Below are 20,969 nucleotides of genomic sequence, written 5' to 3'. Positions count from 1 at the left end.
AGAGATGATGAGGGCCCATGCCCATGAAGTTCCTCCCAATTCTGAGGTTTGGGGATTCTCCAAATTTCTGAGGCCACGGAGCAGGTCATTGTCAAGGGCAGGAGGGAGCCCCAGTCCTTGGAATGCTAAGGCCAGCCCCCTCAGCAGTGAATCTTCTCCCAATGAGAGAAGTCTTGATCAGAATGTAGGACCAATAAGTCTGCAAGTCCCAGGGGGAGGCCTCTGGGCCAACTGGTTCTTACCCTGAGCATTCTATTCAATTCAGTTCTTTGATTTATTCAGGTATTGATCAGATAGGAGACATTTATTAATCAGCCAATATATAGCTATTGTAATTTGCTTGCAGTGTGCAGAACTCTGTTCTTAGAGCAGCGTGAATGACAAAGTTAAGACATCTTTTTCATTCTGCTCGCAAGATAACATATCAACACAGGTCACTAGAAGACAGCAGAGCACATGATAAATCCATTAAAAGGGGCAAAACAAAGTGCTGTGGGATTGCTCTGGGGAAAAGTTCCTCACTGAGGAGGGGAATGAGAAAGGGCTTCATGAAGCAGGTAGCATCTGAGCTGAGTTTCAAAGAATATTGGAACTCAACAGGTGAAATTAGATGGCAGGCAGAGGGTAAGTGTGAGCCAAAGCACCAAGGAAGGAAAAGCTTCAGGGGACAGTATGGTCCAGTTCAGCTAGACCACGGAGTGTGCGGGAAGAGAACATGATCTGAGACTGGAAAGGTGGGACAGCACTGGATCGTGGAGGGCTTTGAATGCCAGGCCAAGGAATTAGTGCTTTATATAATGGGCAATACTGAAGACTTCTAGATAGAGGAATGAACAACATATTTGTTCCATCGGTGGTACCATAGATCAGCAGCATCAACCAAGGGATAGGAGCCTTGACGCCAGCTGGGCAGCTGCAGTGACTGAGGCGGAGTAATCATTCATTCATCTTTCATTCACAAAGCATTATTCAAGTACCCAGTCTGAACAAAGAACTGGGCTTCCGACTAAGAGAGATGCAAAATAAATAATTCTAGTGTAGTTGGGGATACAAGATGTTCATAATTGACTTGATAAGATAGTAGGACATGATGAGATGCTTGGGGGCATGGTGATGAGTGTTATAGATCTGTCTATAGAATTCTAGATTTTAAAGCTAGAAGGGATTTTAAAGATCAGGAAATCCAGCCTCCTCATTTTACAAAAGAGGAAACTGAGGCACAGGGAAGTTAATTAACTGATCACACAGGGTCACACAGCAAGTGAGTGTATGAGATGTCTTCCTCACTCCAGGTCCTGCACTCTCTTCTCCTGCTGGAGGAGTGAACTCCATCATTCCTTTTGAGATTATCTCTAGTGCTCAGGGTGAATATCCACAGCACAGCATTGTGTTTCTGGTCCTCTCTCAGATATTCTGAGAATCCTGGATTGAAGTGTCCTAGAATATAGCCATGGAATACCCAAGTTAAACATAGACCATTTAGAGGAGTACTGGGAAGGAAAGCTCTTTTCCTCCACCACCATGGCCAGTGCCACTACCACAATCAAACCATTTGAACTTTCTCAGAGCCTTTCCTGCCATCTGTATTACCCCCTCCAGTCATACATGCTTCACTGCACATGGATTGGTCTTGCCAGGGCATAGTCCAACACTAAAGGCAGTGTTGCTCACTCCCTATTAGATGTAGAATGAGCATCCTGAGGCTCACCTCCAATGAGTTACGCCCGCTGGTATCTTCCAAGCTTGTGTTTGTTGCCAACAGAAGAAATTCAGAGTAGGGGCTGGAGCTCAGAACTCGGTTCTGACCTCTGAGGAAAGTTTCTCACTTTCACACAGAATTTGTTCCAGGCCTGGGTAGCCCCCACGTGACTCAAATGCTGGCATCTTGCTTGTTGGGGGCAAACAACGGTAGTGGTTGGGATAGCCTGGATGTTTTTAGCCGACGTGGGTGGCTGGTCTCATCCCCCATCTACAATATTGCTTCAAGTCCCAGGACAAATGGAGCTGGAGAAGTTCCAAAAGAGGCCAGCTAAAATCATCAAAGGGGTCATGGACTACAAATATCAGCCTCTTCATTTGGAGAGACACAATAATGCTTGCATTCAACCACTGGGAGAATAGAGTTGCTTTAGCCATAGAGAACTGTTAAGAGCATTGAGAGAAGAATCATTGAAAGCTGGAGGAAATTCTACATATCATCTATAGACATACATCTAATGCCATCTTTTAGGGATAGGAATATGGATATCGATAGGGAGCTTAGTAATAATAATAACAGCTAATGTTTAAATGACACTTTAAGACTTATAAAGCATTTTAAATATAATAATTTACATATTGTTACATATTAATGATAATAATAATAGCAGCTAATGTTTAAATAACACTTTAAGATTTAGAAAGTATTTTACATATAATAATATATATATTATTGTGTAGTAATGATAATAACAATAATAATAGCAGCTAATGTTTAAATAACACTTTAAGATTTAGAAAGTATTTTACATATAATAATTTACATATTATTACATATTAATGATAATAACAATAATAATAGCAGCTAAAGTTTAAATAACACTTTAAGATTTAGAAAGTATTTTACATATAATAATATATATATTATTATGTAGTAATGATAATAACAATAATAATAGCAGCTAATGTTTAAATAACACTTTAAGATTTAGAAAGTATTTTACATATAATAATTTACATATTATTACATATTAATGATAATAACAATAATAATAGCAGCTAAAGTTTAAATAACACTTTAAGATTTAGAAAGTATTTTACATATAATAATTTATATATTATTACATAGTAATGATAATAACAATAATAATAGCAGCTAATGTTTAAATAACACTTTAAGATTTACAAAGTGCTTTACATATTATTTATTTATTTCATTCTCATAACAAGTTCTATGATGAGGCAGGCGTTATTGGAAACTTCCTCTACTGATATTGTTATTATTAATAATATCAACAATAACAGCAATTTAAATAGCACTTTAAGGTTTACACAGTGCTTTATATATAATTTATTTATTTGATTCGCATAACAGTGCAAAGTGGGTATTATTGGAAACTTCCTCTATCAATATTGTTATTAGCAATAATAATATCAATAATAATAGTAGCTAATGTTCAAGTAACACTTTAAGGTTTGCAAAGTTCTTTGCATATGATAATTTATTTATTTGATTCATAACAATTCTATGTTGTATTATTATCCTTATGTTGCCACTGAGGAAATTAAGGCAGATAAGAGTTTTGTGGTTTTTTTTTTTTCAGATAGAGATTAAGTGATTTACCTAGGGTCACACAACTAGTAAGTGTCTGAGGCAGAATTTGAACTCAGGTCTTCCTGATTCCAAGTCTGACATTCTATTCATTGTTTTACCTACTTGCCAGGGCAGATCAACTTCTCTGAAACTTGTAATCTTAGATTATACAATTTATAATCTAATCAAATGAGATCTGATGAGATAGTAATTGTAAAGCCCTTAGTCTGGTACCTGGCATGATATAAATGTTATTTGTTATTATTATTATTATTAACAAGTACTTAGTACACTGAAAGGTTCGGTGAATTCTCCAGAGCCACACAGCTAGGAAGGCACAAAGGTGGCACCTGAATCCAGGTCTTTCTGGTTCCAAGACTAATCTGTATATAGTAGACACACACACTGCCTTTCCATCCTTCTTCAGAAAAGGAAACTGAGAAGTTAGGTGATTTTCTCAGTCGCATAGCTAGTCATTAGGGGCAGAATGAGGACAAGGCCTGAGGGCTGACTCCACTGCTCTGCCAAAGTGATGGCAATGACTAACGGGCTCACCAGTCCCAGAACAGGAAACCTGGAGGGGACACACTTCCCTTGGCACTTGGAAGAGGAGTTTATGGGCAAATAAAAGGAAGTGATCGCTTTTATGGCTTGTAGTTCATCCGGCTAAGAGCTTGTATTGTGCTGTTTGAGGCTATGAGTAATTTCAAGGAGGGCTTAGTTCAGGTCCTGAATGAACATTTCCTAAATGAAGAAGGGAGCTGTAAGAGGACTTATTGTGGGGGGAAGTTATTGGATTAGATTCCCTAAGTGGGAGAGAGACACGTTAAAGCTAGGGAAAATGGCACCAGAGGGATGTAAACAACATTGGGCAGATAGTGGAAAGGTGGCTGTTTTTGGAGTCAGAGGGCTTGCTTTTAAAACTTGGCTCTGATCTTCATTAGTTATATAACTTTGGGGGCAGTCATGTCATCTCTTTGGGCCTCAGTTTCCAATCCTGTTAAATGAAAAAAGTGGTCCAGAGATGTTCTATGATCCTCCTGTGTTGTCAGTATTGTGTGGGTGTGTGTTCGTGGATTTGCCATTGAGTCCCTAACTAGCATGTAGTAGTAAGATTGCAGGAGGGATGAGACCTCAGCACACTTGTCCCAAGTTTGAATTGTCTAAGTCCCTGGGCTTTCGTTACAAAATTGGTTACATCCAAAAATGTATTAAGTGCCCTGTATTTGCACTGTGTTAGATGCTAGAGTCTCACAGATGAAATAAGATATAGTTCTTGCTCTCAAGAAGCTGATCATCTAATTGGGGAAAACAAACCACAGCCAGAATAGTTGTAATGTAAATTGGAAATGGCAAATGGAAGTAGATAAATGACAGCAAATCAAAAAGAGAGAGCGTGAAAACAGGGAGAAGTCACTTCTACCTGGAGGATATTTGGGAGGAATTCTTGGAGAAGTGGGGTCCTGAGTTTGTCCTTTATTCTCACAGATGAGCATGCTACGTGAGGGAGATGATGCCATGACATGCAAGTGAATTGGATTTAAGTTAAGAAGGGCTGTGCAAAGTCACCGGCCTCATTCTCCTCCAAAAACATCTGGGTTCAGTGGCAAAATAGAAGTCAGGATATTCCTGAGTTATTTTGTAACTGAAAGCCTTCCTGGCTTGGGGATCACTGATTTGGGCTAAGTAGTTCTTCCTACCATCTCAGTGCGTAGGGACTAAATTTGGGGGGAAGGATAGGTGGAAAACTGGAGGGAGATTTTTTTAAACTTGGTGGGAACAGTACTTAAAAAAACCCAACCAACACTTGGTGTTTGTGGGGGATAATAAAAATAGATTGTTCTGGAAGGGGGCAGATATTAAGGAATCTAATGGGTAGGATGGGGAGTATGAGAGATGGGGACGAGGCTTGAAAATCAGATGTAGAATTTAGATTGGATCCTGTACCATCAATTGATTATAAATTGAAAAAAATAAGCTTTATGGTTGCTCTGTTTTTTACATTACAAATCTTTCTGGAAATATCCCAGCTCCTCCTATCCCAACTGAATACTTTCTGATATCAAAGAAAAGAATTCAGCAAAAGCAACTAGTCCAATGACAATACATGATACACATATCCCATTATGGTCCAGCTTCTCCCTGTGAAATAGGTGGCCCTCCAATAACTGGTAGGTCAAAATTTATTCAACACTGGGCTACTGTTGTTGGTTATTTCTTTTTTGTGCTTATCAGCACATCCCATTGATCTAACTTTTTGTTTTTAAGCTAGAAATTAAGAGCTTTGATGATTATGGCTTTCAGCAGAGAGCATTTATGCAGGGGAGTGTCATGTTGAAAGAAAGGTTTAAGCAAGATTAATCTGGCTTAGAGTGTAGGATGGATTAGGTGAGGGAAAGGGGAGCCAAAGAAAGAGACAAATCTGAGAGAGATCATAGGATTTTGAGGGAGAATGAGTCAAAGAGAATTAAGAGGTAAGATTCAGACCACATCTAGTCAATCAGTGAGCCTTCATCAGCTAGCGTTTATTAAGTGTACCTACTATGTGCCAGACATACAGTGCGCCACCAAGCAATGGGTGTTAATTCTGGGCAGTACTGAAGAGCACCAGAGGAGAGGAATGGTGAGGGATGGTGAGAAATCTTCAAGTTCTTGACATGTGAGGATTATTTAAAGGTTATTATTATTTATCCTAGAGAAGAGAAGACTTGAGGATGTGAGAACTATTTTTAATGAAGTAAATGGCTGTTATGTGCCACAAAGATGAAAAATGTTCTGTTTGGCTCTAGAGGGCAGAATCTGTGGCAATGAGGAATAGTTACAACGTGACATATTTTGTCTAAAAAAAGTTTCTCAAGATACAAGCTATCCCAGAGTGTAATGAACCAGTTCCAATGGGAGGTGATATGGGAATATGATATCCAGATTTTCACTGACCTTTAACTGGAATTTAGCATTTCCTTTCATTATGAATGTAAGTAATAACCATGAGTCTGAAAAAAGGTCCATTGGCTTCATTTGGCTATCCTTGCCAGGGATCCCTGACACAAAATAAAGGTTTAGAATCTTTGCTGATCTTGACAAATCTCTTTTTTTTTCCCAGATAAAGAAAGTTCAGAGTAGGAAAGTTATTTGCTGAAGGTAATATAATGAGGAAGAAACAAAGTTAGGATTTAGACCCACATTCAATGACTCCAAATCTTTGGTGTCTGATTCAAAATGTTTGGTGCCTCCAGAGATTGTGTGGAGTTGTGGCCAGTTGGGATGGTTTGGAGAACCTGGTTCTAGGGAGCTTTCTCTTCTGCTCAGGGACACTGTTCCTCAGGTGTGGGGTGTGTGTGTGTGTGTGTGTGTGTGTGTGTGTGTGTGTGTGTGTGTTTCTGAGGGCTAAGCTATGGGGTGGCAGAGGCCTGGGAGAGACAAAGGCTCCCTTTCATGAAGATTATCAATACAGCTGGATTTCTGGGGATGAGGCTTCCACATTATGTTTTCTCACTGTTCGTTGACATAGGCTCCCCTGCCCACTTGGACGGTAGCTTATCCCCCCTAAGGACTGACTGATACAAAGGCACTTAGATTCTCCATTGTTTGAAGTTACCAGGGAGATTTGGACATGAACCAGATCTGAGCCAGCAAAGGTAGCAATTTCTAACTACCTCTTCACCAGTTCTTAGCAAGAAAAGACTCTACAGTTGACCTATTCTGTAAATGTTTTCTCTGTCTATTTGTCTTTCTCCCTTTATTTTCTTTTTCTCCTTCCTTTCTTCCTTCCTTCCATTTCTCTTTCTTTCCTTCCTTCCATTTGTCCTTTTCTTCCTTCATTCCTTCCCTCTTTCCTTCCCTCCTTTCCTCCTTTTTTCCTACCTTCCTTCCTTCCTTCCTTCCTTCCTTCCTTCCTTCCTTCCTTCCTTCCTTCCTTCCTTCCTTCCTTCCTTCCTTCCTTCCTTCCTTTCCTTTCTTCCTTTCTTCCTTCCTTCCCCCTCCCAATTCTTCCTTTCTATATCTCTGGTTTCTTAAAATGGGGTCTGTGGAATAATGGAAGGAATATAATTTAGAGTCACAAGCTTGGATTAAACTCCTGAGTGGCCACTTCCTCCGGTCTGCTCTCAGCTAAGTCACTTTTACTTTCTGGGCTCCACTTTTCTCTATAAAATGATTGAGTTGGACCAGGCAACCTCCCTTCTAATTCTGACATTCTGTGATTTACTTTCATGTCTTATTTGGATAACAAGAATCTCAATCTGGGAAGTGTGGGTGCTGTGAAAGAAACTTCAGAGGGGAAAGTTTTGGCAGTGATGGAAATGACCTCAATGAGCTGGACCAGGTCCCTATGAACTCTGTGTCCTGAACACAGGTCTTCTGTTGGCATGCAGCCAGTGTGTTTAAATATTAATTATTGGAGCTAAAACCAAAGCCTCACAAAAAGTGCTTTCACACTAAGTTGAAGCTTTTGCGTAATTCCTTTCATTTGACCCTCTATCTTCCTCTCTTCATCCCACTGTGGGAGGCTCCTGCCTTCTCTAAAATGTTTCTCCTCTCCTCTTCTCCAGGAATCACAACGTGTCTGGTCTGGGAGGCACCTCAGAGTGGAGAACTCAGGATGTCCCTTGTGAAGGGGCACTTGGAAAATAGACATTTAATGTCAGAACTGGAAGGGGCCTTATAGATGATATAGTCCACCCCCATTATTGAGGAAAGGAGGGTCAGAGTTTCTTGAATTAACACAACCAATAAGTAGTAGAATAAGGATTGAAGCTCAAGAATTGAGATTCCAAAAGAAGATGTCTGTCTTCCAGCAATATTAAGTCTACTCTTCTCAATTTTTCTTTAAATAAGCTATTGCTCAGTAGTTTTTTTGATTATATCCAATTCATTATGACCCCATTTGTGGTTTTCTTGTCAGAAATACTAGAGTGGTTTGCCATTTCTTTCTCTGGCTCATTTTACAGATGAGGAAACTAAGGCAAATAGGATGAAATGACTTGCCCCAAATTATACAATAAGGAAGTGTCTGAGGCTGGATTTGAACTCAGGAGATGGGTCTTGTCCTGGTGCTTTATCCACTATGGTGCCACCTAGTTGCCCTGTAAATTAAAGATAATATTATTTTCCAGTAATATTCTGGAACTTGAGAAATGCTATTGATTCTGGTCTTGGCAGAAAGCCTACATCTGACCTTGACATGAAGGAAACAGCTCTTCTCTTCAGTTCTGTTGTATTTGCTACTGAGTTAGTTACTGTAATCTTCATTTTGTTCAGAAAGAAAAAAAGGGGGGAAAGAAAGAAGGGAAGAAAAGAAAAAAAGATGAAAGGAAGGAATAAAGAAAGAAAGAAAAAGAAAGGAAAAGAATGAGTATTAATGAAGCACTTTTCATGAGCCAGGCCCTGTGCTAATACTGAAGAGACAAGTACAAAAGCAAACACAGCCCCTGCCCACATTCTTCCCCCCCTTGTTAATAGTATTTTATTTTTCCAAATACATGCAAAGGTAGTTTTCAACATTCATCCCTGCAAAATCTTCCGCTCCAAATTTTTCTCAAGCAAATAATCTGATATAGACTAAACATATGCAGTTCTAAACATATTTCCACATTCGTCATGCTGCATAAGAAAAATAAGATCAAGAGGAAAAAAAAATCAAGAAAGAAAAAAAAATACAAGCAAACAAACCAATAACAAAAAGGTGAAAATACTATGCTTAGATCTACATTCAGTCTCTATAGTTCCCTGGATCTGGATGGCACTTTCTTCTATCTCGAGTCTATTAGAACGGCCTTGAACCACCTCTTTGTTGAAAAGAGCCAAGTCCTTTACAGTCGATCATCACACAATCTTGTCATTACTGTGTACAATGTTCTCTTGGGTCCACTAACTTCACTTAGCGTCAGTTCCCGTAGGTCTTTCCAGGCTTTTCTGGAAAGATCCCTGCAAGGAGCTTACAGTCTAATGGGAGAAACGATACACACAGGGAAGTGGTAGCTTTGGGGGAGGGGGAGGGGCTTTAGTCCATAATATTTTGGGGATAGTGAGTGGGGCCACAGGACAGCAGGTTAGCACATCCCACCCAGGAGTCTTAGCAGAGTTGATTTAATCATGGCTCGTGGTTTCAGCCCATCTCTGTGATCCTATGAAAGGAGCAAAGAAGGGTTAAATAGAAAAGGAGCTTGCCGCCTTGTTGGCGGTGCTGCGGTGAGTGATAGGACTGGTCTAAGGCCATTCTCAATGACTGTGAATATGGTTCCTAAAGGCAGATTTTTAAAAAATCAAGTTTTATAGAAATATCACTGAGCTTAGAATCAGAGAACCCAGATTTAAATTCATTCTTTATCCCTATGTGGTGTGGTCTTGGACAGACCGCTTCCCCTCTCTCTGCCTTAGTTTCCTCATGTGTAAAATGAAGATATTGAATCTCATGGTCTCTAGAACTGGTTCCTCCAGATTCAGTGAGGGAGGCTATTTTATTTAACTACCCGGGATCCAAAACTGTGATTTCTCTTTCAGCTCCTCAACCATTGGTTTCCTTTTAATCAATGATTCTTTTGTTTAAATTGTTTCAAGTCCTTTATCTTGCAGAGGAAACTGAGACCTAGAGAGAAGTGACCTTTTCAAAGTCATACAGTCCCTGAATAGCCACCAAAACAACTTCTGCCTGCAGATCTAGAACTCTTTCCACTCTTCACAGATTAATTTCCTGTTCTCACTGCATATTAGCTTTGTGACCTTGGGAAGGGTGACTATGGGTTGGACTGACCGTAGATTCTGGGATCCCTTCTGAGCCTCAGTTTCCCCATCTGCACAATGAGGATAATAGAGCTTTCATGCTTACTCTCTCACAGAGGGGTAGTTATGAAGAAAATACTTGTAAAGCTTGGAAAGCTGGGAAATACGAGGCAGCCTGCAGAAACACCCAAAGAACCTGGTCCTGTAGAACTGGGTGACCTTGGCCAACTCTTCGCAGAGTTGCCTGGCTGGCAGAAATATGGGAAATGTGGGGCGCCAGGGGGATGGGTCTTGGCTCAGCTTTTAGAGGCCTGGATCTGCTTTCCCCTGAGTGATGCCATTTCCGGAAGGCTCATGAACTCTGGGAGTCTTGGTGTCATGAATACTGCAGAGTGTCTGGAACACGGGAGTGAGTGATAAATGCCAGCCATTGTTGCCTTTATGAAAGGGACCCTGTTGGGGGGAGGCGGCCTGAACAGAGGAGAAAAGTGGGGCTCTTAGGAGTGGCTGGTGGGCAGAGGGAGAACCGGCCTGGGGTGTGGGGCTGGGGGCCTGTGGCCAGCCAGGCTGCACGAAAGGCCCCATCTCCTCCTCCGGGCCCCAGATAGCCGAGGGGAACAAGGGCACCTTTAAGAAGGATATAATAAACACTCCAGAGTGGAACCTTTGAAGCTCAAAGCTCTGAACCAGAGAAGCGGCTCCCTCAGAGCTCTGCCCTTGCTGTCCTATCTTGGCTTTAGCTTAGCCTTGGGCAGCTGGGTAATAGATCATGAACTTAACCCCCATGGCAAAGCTGCCCAGGCTTCTGGACTGTGGTTCAGGATAAGGAAGGGGCTTCCTTAATCTCAGCCACAGAATCAGAGAACCTCAGAGCTTGAGGGGCTTTTTATGGCTGCCCCAGCCAACCTATCCCTGAAAAAGAGGATCTCTGGGCCCCCCAATGAGTGGTTCTCAGGACTGCTGCCTCCCACTGTCACCCAGGGCTAAGCCTACTGATGGCAGGAAGCCTGAGTTGTCCTTTTGGCACTTTCCCCAATTACTCCTGTTTATTTTCTTTTTTCGGTGCACAGGCTTGTGAATGCTTCTGTGTTCTGGGACCCTTCCAGGTCTGATGTTCTGTCTACGGTTCTCCTCTGATGTTCTATATGCTAAGGACCCTTCCAGGTCTGACATTCTATGTCTCTGCTTCCTCTCTGACATTCTGAGTTCTTAGGGCCCTTCCAGGTCTGACATCCTATGTCTCTAATTCCTTTCTGAAAGTCTAGGTTCTAAGATCCCTTCCAAGTCTGACATTCTATATCTCTGGTTCTTTGTGATCTTCTGTATTTTTAGGCCCCAAACATGTCTGACATGCTATGTCTCTGCTTTCTCTCTGACATTCTGGGTTCTTAGGCCCCATTTAGGTCTGACATCCTATGTCTCCTTTCTGAAATTCTGGGTTCTAAGATTCCTTCCAAGTCTGACATTCTATGTTTCTGGTTCTTTTCTGACATTCTGTATTCTCTAAGTCTCCAGTTTCTCTCTGACTTTTGTTCTAAGGCCTCTTCCAGGTCTGACACCCTATGTCTCCAATTTCTTTCTGAAAATCTGGGTTCTAAGACCGCTTCCAAGTCTGACATTCTCTGTTTCTGGTTCCTCTGACCTTCTGTGTTCCAAGCTCTCTTCCAGCTTTCATGATCTAAGGGTTCTCTGAGTTTTCATACTCTATGTATGTCCTAAGGGTCTCAGAACTCACACATGTTATGCCCTTTGATCTAATCTGACATTCAGGGATCCTATAGTTGTGTCAGGCACCTGTTCTAGGTTGAATACACTTGGAAACTGCATTAGGGTAAAATCAGGAAGATGAAGTTGGCCACCCAGGCCTGAAAATCTGCCAACTCATCTGCACCCCTGAGGGGGAATGATTTTGCAATCTGAGGAAATCCCCTTTTAAAAACCGTCTTGTGTGCCTTTGGGATGAACAGTCTTAGCTTTTTGGGGGAACAACGATTCATCCTCTAACTGCTGAGAAGAGGATATTCAGGCCCAGTACTGGAGCCAGTGCTGCCTTGTAGAGTGCATGGAGCAAGGCTTCCATCCTCATGTCTGTCCCTCCTTCCTCTCGAGGCCCAGCTCAGGCCCAGACATCCCAGGGTGAGTAAATGAGAAATCCAACCCTCCAATGATTGCAGAGGAAAGAACTACTGTTGAACCTCGTGCCAGAGAAACCAGGGCAAACAGCAAGCAGCTCTCTTCCTACTTTCCCTCCCATCACACTCTCACATTCATCTTAGAGTCAGTCCAAGTCTGAAAGGTATTCTGGGAGGGAACAGATGAAGGTTGGAGGAAGGAGTTTCTTGAAGAAGGATAATTATAACATGATACAGCCAAACCTTGGACACCCACCAGCAGTTGGATGTAGGGTGTTTTCTTCTTCTTCTTCTTCTTCTTCTTCTTCTTCTTCTTCTTCTTCTTCTTCTTCTTCTTCTTCTTCTTCTTCTTCTTCTTCTTCTTCTTCTTCTTCTTCTTCTTCTTCTTCTTCTTCTTCTTCTTCTTCTTCTTCTTCTTTTTCTTCTTCTTCTTCTTCTTCTTCTTCTTCTTCTTCTTCTTCTTCTTCTTCTTCTTCTTCTTCTTCTTCTTTCTTCTTCTTCTTCTTCCTTCCTTCCTTCCTTCCTTTCTTTCTTTTTCTTCTTTCTTCTTTCTCCTTCCTTCCTTCCTTCCTTCCTTCCTTCCTTCCTTCCTTCCTTCCTTCCTTCCTTCCTTCCTTCCTTCCTTCCTTCCTTCCTTCCTTCCTTCCTTCCTTCCTTCCTTCCTTCCTTCCTTCCTTCCTTCCTTCCTTTCTTTCTTTCTTTCTTTTTCTCCTCCTTTTCCTTTCTTTTTCTCTTCCCTTAAAGCTATGGTCTTAGTGAACCAAGCTCAATATTAATTATCAATGGGACCAAAACAGTCAATGCACTTGTAGACTGCACTGATAGATGCAGTGTCCACCATGAGGGAGGGCATTGTCTTGTCCTAGTTTCCTGCCATGCTCAGGCTCCTTAGAGAGGATTGGGTTTCATTCTGAGCACCATATTTGATAAAGGACAGTAACTGGCTGACTTATGCCCTGAAGAATGTGGCCAAGATAGTGAGGGGATGAATTGGTGGATATTTGTCTGGTAGAACTAAAGACTTCTGGGGAGGTCATGACTGTCCATTATTGGGCTGAAGGCAGACTTATATGGTGCAGAGAGTTTTCAGAAATCCTGGGCAGCCACTGATTATCTGTGCTCCGTGATCAACCTCGGCCTCCATTTCCCCATCTGTAAAGGAGAGGATTGGTCTGTCTAGCCTCTGAGAGCGCCTGCAGCTCTATGTCTTTGATTCTGTTGTGACTTCACAGGGGTGTGCCTCAGTTTCTCTCTCTGTAAAAATGAGGGGTTGGACTAGATGGCCTCTGAGGTTTCTTCTGGCACTTGATCAGTGATCCTAGCCTAGCCCCTCTCATTTTACACACGGGAATACAAAGGTCTGCAAGGTAAAGTGATTGTCAGGGGTGCCTGGTCACAGAGGGGCAGTGCTAGGATTTGAACCAAGCGTGCCCGATTGTGGGGCCAGGGCTCTTTCCACTAGGCTGCGGCTGCCGAGTAGGTGCTCCCAGGCAGGAAGCTGCTGGGCTCAGACATTCCCCCATGGTGCCAGGGTCTGCAGCTGCAGGAGGCTCAGGGACAGCATGAGCAGAGGGAGGGATGGCTGCCCAGCTCTGGAGGGCATTCCCTCCCTGCCCGGCCCACTCAGCTGGCTTTCCGCCCAGCTGGAAGCCCCAGGTCATCAGCCACACAGCAGAGTAGTTAACCATACCCCCTGGCTGACGCCACTTGTTATAACAGGCCCTGGCTCAGGGCCACTGTGGCGCCTCCCGCCCCTTGGCATGGCTTATAGCCCAGCATTAAGAGGGCTGTGGCTAAGCAGGTCAGAGTCAGAGCCAAGCCAAGGGAACATGGGATGGCAGACTTGGTCTCTTCCAACCCCCCCCTCTCTCCATTGAACAGATGGGGAAACTGAGGCTCAGAGAGGATCATATGCAGGATCACAGATTTAAAACTAGAAGATCACGCAGAGATCATCCAATCCAACTCTCCTCACTGAACAGGCGAAGAAACTGAGGCTTTAATAGACTAGTCCTAGGTCACACAGGTAGGAAATGGTAGAACTGAGATGTGAACCCAGCGCTGTTGAGTCCAGATTCAATGTTCTTTCCAATATGCCACCTCCTCCTAGTCCATCCCTTCCTTCCCCTTCCCACAGTTGGGTCCGGTCATTATTATTTCTTGTCTGGATGCTAGTCTCACAGGCAGGTTCTTATGTCCAGTTCCTTGCCCCTCTAACCCACCCTGCACCTTCCTCTCAGCTTGGTCTGCAATTCGCCAAACATTTTTTGGGTTCCCATGCATGTGAAGCCCTTTCTTAAGTCTTAGTATACACATATGGCCGTTTTATTTCTCTGTTCAAAGGCCTTCACTAGCTTCCTGTTTCCTGATTCACAAAGACCGTTAACCTTCTTCGACTTCCTTTGTTGGCTGTCAAGCTCTATCTGTTCACCCCAACCAAACTAGCCCAGTCCCATACTATATACTATACACTAGCGTTCTGGGGGGAAAGGAGACAGATGTGATTGCTGAGCAGCTATTGGTGAACTTTCTTTTTTGAGACAATTGGGCTTAAGTGTCCAGGGTAACACAGCAGGTAAGTGTCTGAGGCCATATTTAAGCTCAGATCCTCCTGACTCCAGGGCTGGTACTCTATCCTAGCTGCCCCTCACCCCTTTTATTTCCCAATAATCTTTAAAAGAACACAGAGGCCAATTCTGCTTGGCTCCAGAGAACTGAACTAGGAAGTACAGGGGGAGGTTCCAGAAAGGAGGACGTAGACTATATATGGGAAACCTCTTTAACCATCAGAGCTGCCCAAATCATTCCATGTTGCCTTTCTCTTCTTCCATGCTGAGCACAGGGTCATGGGAGAATTAAAGCTGGGAAAGTGGGTCATCTAGTTCAATATCTCATTTTACAGATGAAGAAACTGAGGCCCAGGGAGGCTGTGATTTATTTCAGAGTTACATAGCAAGCTAGAAGGGACCTCAGAGACCCCCCTCCACATTATAGATGGGGAAACTCATGAAGTCCAGACAGGTGAGGTGACTTGCCTAAAGTCACACAGATGGTGTGAATCTCAACTTGTCATGGATATTGTGGAAAGGATTCCAGTTTGGATACAGGGGGATGAGATGACTTTTGAAGTTTTCCATAGAATTTAGAGCAGAAAGAGAACTTAGAGTTTATGAAAATTCCCATTGGAGAGGTGAGGAAACTGAGATCCAAAGAGGTCAAGTGAATTCTAGAAAGTCACACAAGTAGTAAATAGCAGAGCTGGGATTTGACCCCTGGTCTTTGGACTCCAAATCCAGTGTTCTTTCCAGCTCTGAAGTTCCACAACACAGGCAGAATAGATTGTCCTTTCCTACTAGCCTGGGAGAGAACTGTCAGTCAGTCAGTCAACAAACACCTAGTAAACACTTATTTTATGAAGTAAACCCTGGAATACAAAGACAGACAGAAGTGATTGTAAAGAAATAGACCAACTAGGCCTAATTCCATAATTCATCCTCCACCCTTTCTGTTCTCCCCTCAGTTTTTCCTTACCAGGAGTCCCAGCCATTGAGCTGTAGCACTTTCTGTTTCTCTACTACCAGGCTCACTGTCTGGAAAATGGAATAACACAGTGCTGGGATTAGTCACAGAGTCTGGGAGCCATCTAGTATAATCTCTTTTATAAATGAGGAAACTGAGGCTCCAGAGGGTTGTCAATTGCTTGTAAGATAAGTAACAGAGGCATGATTTGAATGCATATTCCTCCTCCATCTGACTCCAAAGCCTGTGCTTGCCACACCAAGCCACCCTGCCTCTTGGAGAGGGAGGGTGAGCAATTATCATTAGAGATGTGGAAGGGATTCTGTCCATTCTTGATGTTATGGGCTCAGCAGATGGGGGGGGGGATGATTATTGATCAGCTGTGCAAGCAACCCTACTAGGACATAGCATTTTAAGGCTGCTGGAAGTTGGTGAGTTTGTGGAAGGAGAGCCTGGCAGGGCACTAGGAGCTGCTGCTTGGTGAGAAGAGAACATTTAGTCAGAGGAGAGGGAGGAGGGAATGCTGGGAGGAGGCCAGGAATTGGAGAAGCCCAGAGAATTTGGTCTTGAGTCCTCTCCCCTTAAGTCGTCATTGTGGTACGCGGTTGTGTTTACAGGGATTTGGGTTGGTCTGGGTCATGCCTCTTATTGCCTGCTGAATAGCCCACACACAGCCTGGACCAGTGTGAAGAATGAGTGATGATGGAGCTTTGGAGTCAGAGCCAGGGCAGGCCTGCCTGTCTGAATGGTCCCAGCTGAACTCCAGACTGCAAGATGAGAGCTGAAAGGAGCTTTAGAACACAATGCCACAGTTGGGAGGCATGGCAGACAGGGAGGGGACAAGGAAAAACATTTATTAAGTGCCTACTGTGTGCCAGGCACTGTGCAAATGGCTTTACAAATATTATTTAATTTGATCCTCACACCAACCCTGAAAATAAGGTGCTGTTATTATCTATATTTTACTGTTGAAGAAACTGAGGAAGAAAGGGTGCAATTATTTGCTCAGAGTCACACATTTAATTAATTAATGAATGCCTGAGGCATGATTTGAGACAGCATGGAATGAGAATTGAAAATGATTTCAGACCTCATGTAGTCTGAACCCCCTCACTTTACAAATAAGGAAACTGAGAACAAGGGAGATGAACTATCCTAGAATCTTAGATGTGGAGATGAAGAAATTGTATGGCCCATCTTGTTTAACTCCATTTCACAATTGAAGAAACTGAGGTCTTCAGAAGTTAAATAACTTGATCAAGATCATGTAGGTAGTGATAGAGTCAAGATCCTCTTGAGTGGCTCACCTAGAACCCGTTTAGGTTAATCTCATTTTGTAGGGGAAGAAATTGAAACTGCTATTTGGGAAGGGATTTACTTAATCTAGTCTGTAGAAGAGCATAGGATTGTTCAGCTACATATCTGGAAGTCTCATTGCAATATAGAATATCCCCAAAGTCTTAGTGTCATTTTAAGCTATTAGAACTCCATCTCATAATCATCTATACTGGAACAGCAGTTTTCTGGGGTGAAGTAGCCACCTCTGCCAGCCTGCCACACATACCTGACTGCCATGGCTGATGCTTCCAGTCCTGTTCCTAGAATCCTCTCAAATCTGGTGCATCCTTTGGGGCATCCCACAGCTTCAGTCTGAAAGTCTTCCAAAACTGGACCTGACCTGATCTGGCCAGGGAGATGGATTTCAAGTTGACGGTCATCATGATTGCGTTAATTCGGCCCTTCAGTGGCACTGCCACCTTGTCAAGGCTGGTGCTTTCTTTGGGGCAGATTATAATTTATCTGCACTTTCACTCAGTCAATCAACAAATATCTATCGGTCTGCTACGCTAAGCAACAGGGACACTGGATAGAGCAAAAGCAAACTGTCTCTGCCTTGAGGAGCATGCATTCTCTTCTCCAATATGGTTCCTTCCCATGCCCACCTATTGGTCCTCTCTAGAGGATGTACTAAGTTCTTTGAAAGTGTCTCTCTGCTTCATCTTGGGGATAACACAGTGGTGCTCAGGCTCCTTACCTCCTCTGGTGTATCCTCAGTCATGGCTCCTACATCACTTCTTAAGCAGATCCTCACTGGCTTCCTTCCACCCACTGTACTTCTTCCCACTGATCTGGCAATTGTTTTTTAATTCAGTCTTTCAGATTTTCCCTAGTTCATGGCCCCATAGTTCAAAAAGGAGACTGGGGTTTTACTGGAATGGGAAATGTGGAATCCTGTAAAGAAAAGCATGATTTAATAAATATGAATAGCCTCATCTCCTCCTCCTTTTCCTTTTCCCTCTTCTCCACTTCCCTCTTTTCTTCGTCTCTATTTTCCTCCTTCACTTCCCCTTTTCCTCCTCTAATTTCTTCTTCTCTTCTCCCTCTTCCAGTATCTCCTTCTCTTTATTCTCTTCCTCCTCCTTGTCTTTCTTTTCTTCCTTCTCCCCTTTCTCCCATTGAATTCCGGGTCCAGCTTACTATAAGAACTCTCTACTCAGTGCTCTTCTCGCCCTAGCTTCTCATAATTGACACTTTTCATCCACTTGGTTTGTCCAACTGAGACAGCTTTGTAATAGATTCTACATCTTGGGTTGGAGGTGGTCATCAAGCCCACCCCCTCATTTTACAGATGAGACAACTGAGGCCCACAAGTCCAAGGTCACCCAGATAGTAAGGGGCACATCTAAAATTTAAACTCAAGTCATTGATCTAGCACAGGAAGAAACCCCAAAAGTTGTTTATCCAACCCTCCCATTTTGCAGATGAGGAAACTGAATCCCTAGGAAACTAAGTGACCTTCTCAAGGTCACAAGCTAGTAAATGTCAAAGGCAGGATTCCAACTCAGCTCCTCTTATGTGAGAACCAAAGTTCATTTCATTGGACCATGCTCTCTCCAAAGTTCCTGTACCCTGAGCATACCCCCATAGTTTCCCCTCACCCTTTAAGAGGGCAGAATGGTTTAATGGAAGGGGTTTGGAGCCAGATGATGGCAGGTTCAAATCCTGTTCCACTACTTAGCTATTCCCAAAGGGGCTTTTGGGAATCATCTCATTTCTCTAGATCTTTTTCTACAAGATGAGCAGGATTGGGTTAGAAGCACTTCAGGACCCTTCCAGCTATAAATTTATGACTGTACCCACCCCCAGATTAAATGGGTAGTGGGACATTCAGTTAAATTTAGCAAATATTTATTAAGCATAAATATTTATGTACAAGACACTGTGCTATGGGTATAATGAATAAAACACTGGGCATGGTGACAGGAATATCTAAGTTCAAATTCAGCCTCAGATACTTATTAGCTATGAGATCTTGGGCAAGTCATCTAACCTGTTTGCCTTAAATGAGGATAATAACAGTACCTCGTTCCTAGGATTGTTATGAGGGTGAAATGAAACATTTATAAAGACTTAAAATAGTGCCTGACACATAGTAGATGCAATAAATGCTTGTTCTTGTCCCCTGTTCTCCACTGTTCTAGATCAGGGGTTCTCAAACTACAGCCCGCATGTCAGATGTGGCCACTGAGGACGTTTATGCTCCCGCCTGGTAATGGCAAATGGGCCGAGGGGCAGAGACAGAGTGTGAGCTTTTGTTTTTACTATAGTCTGGCCCTCCCACAGTCTGAGGGACAGTGAACTGGCCCCCTATTTAAAAAGGTTGAGGACCATTGCTCTAGATGCTGGAGTCAGAATATACGAAGACAAAATCAACAGTTCTTGCCCCCCAGGAGGTTCAATACCAACCCACCCTAAATACATACAAAGTTATAAAAAATAAATTCAGAACTAATTTTGTATGACTATTCATATTTGTAATAGATTTTATTTTTTCTTATCTACTTAATGAATGGGGGAAGAAGAGGGAGAGAGACAAGAACTGAAAATAAAAGGAAGAAACAATTCAGAAGGGAAAAGTCATTGACAGTTCGACCTTCTGGGTCTGATTTTAATCACCTGTAAAATTAGGGCAGATTAGATGATCTCTAAGTTCAGTTTTCTTTCTAAATTCTAAGGTGTTTGTGAAAATAGTTCTGTTTAGATATTCTCAGTGGTGGATCACTAAATCAAAGGGTGTGGTCAGTTTTTGATCTATCAGTTGCCAGATTATTTCCCAGAAAGATTACTGTGGTTTGCAATTACATCAGCAATGTATGTATACCTGTTTATTCACAGACTCACCAACATCGAGGTTTAAAAAGCAAAACTCATTCCTGTTCTTTTTTGCCCACTCATGATGATGAGGTTGTTTTATTTTATTATGTTCCGATTATTAAGTTGCCTTTTTAAAATGAATGTTGACTTACAGCATCGTAGGTTTAGAGCTAGAAGGGGATTTTAAAGTGGTTTAGTTCAAACATATCACTTTTCAGATGGAGAAACTGAGACCACAGTGGCAAGTGACATACCCAAGTTTATAAGTAGGATTTAAGGTAGAATTTGAGCCCAGAGTCAATGCTCTACTTGCTACCACAGCTGTCTGCTCCAGTTTGCACTTCCTTTTTAGTCTTTGTTATTCTATGTTCTAGAGTCTCAAGTTCCTTCTAGGTCTAGCATTTTATATTTTATGTAAGCGATCCTCTCAGCCCTGATATTCTATGTTCTATAATCCAAGGTTCCTCTCAGCGATGACATTTTTTTGTCTTGTAGTAATGTCTCTCAGCCTCAGTTTATTTGTAAGTTGAAGATAACAATAGTACCTGATTCACAAGGTCATTGGGATGAGCAGATGGGATACTGTCTGTCAGTGCTTGGCAGACCTTAGCATACTCTATAACCGTCAGCTCTGACTATTTCCGAGAGATGAGCAGACGTCTAATTTTGTCTGGCTGGCTGGCTGAAGAGACGCAAGGCAGGCAGGTTATTGAGATGGCTGCTGTAGTGGAAGGAGCTCCGGGCTTTTAGAGCTAAAAGGCTAATTCCCCAAGGGACTTGGGAAGTTCACTCCTGCACACTGGCCTACAGTCTCTGTGTGGATCACTTGAAGGAGCTGTACCCTTAGAACAGAGATGGTCACAACTGAATGGACAGTTAGAACTTTGGAGCTGGACAGACCATTAGAAGCTAGAATATAGCATGTCAGGCTTGCCTGGAAGGGCCCATGGAGGAGGCTACTAGTCCTCTCCATAAAGGAGAGTCTGGAGGCAAGGAGATGAAGGGAAAGGAAAACGAAGCTGGGAAAGTCTGAGGTTTGCAGACCTTAATGGCTGAAGAGATTCCATAGCTGAGAGCTGACATCTTCACAATGTCAGGAAAGGGAAAGGTCAAGAACTTGGTGGCCGGAGCTCTGCATCTGGTCAGGGGAT

The 20,969-nt window shown here is 42.7% G+C and overlaps 1 protein-coding gene across 1 annotated transcript in view; it reads left to right on the top strand.

Annotated features, from left to right (window-relative positions):
• ADAMTS14 (ADAM metallopeptidase with thrombospondin type 1 motif 14) overlaps positions 1 to 20,969 on the top strand; it is a 109,573-nt gene that overhangs the window by 55,804 nt on the left and 32,800 nt on the right.

The sequence above is a fragment of the Sminthopsis crassicaudata genome, chromosome 2 (assembly GCF_048593235.1).
Source record: "Sminthopsis crassicaudata isolate SCR6 chromosome 2, ASM4859323v1, whole genome shotgun sequence".
Lineage (NCBI taxonomy): Eukaryota > Metazoa > Chordata > Mammalia > Dasyuromorphia > Dasyuridae > Sminthopsis > Sminthopsis crassicaudata.
This window is presented reverse-complemented; position numbering and strand designations above follow the sequence as displayed.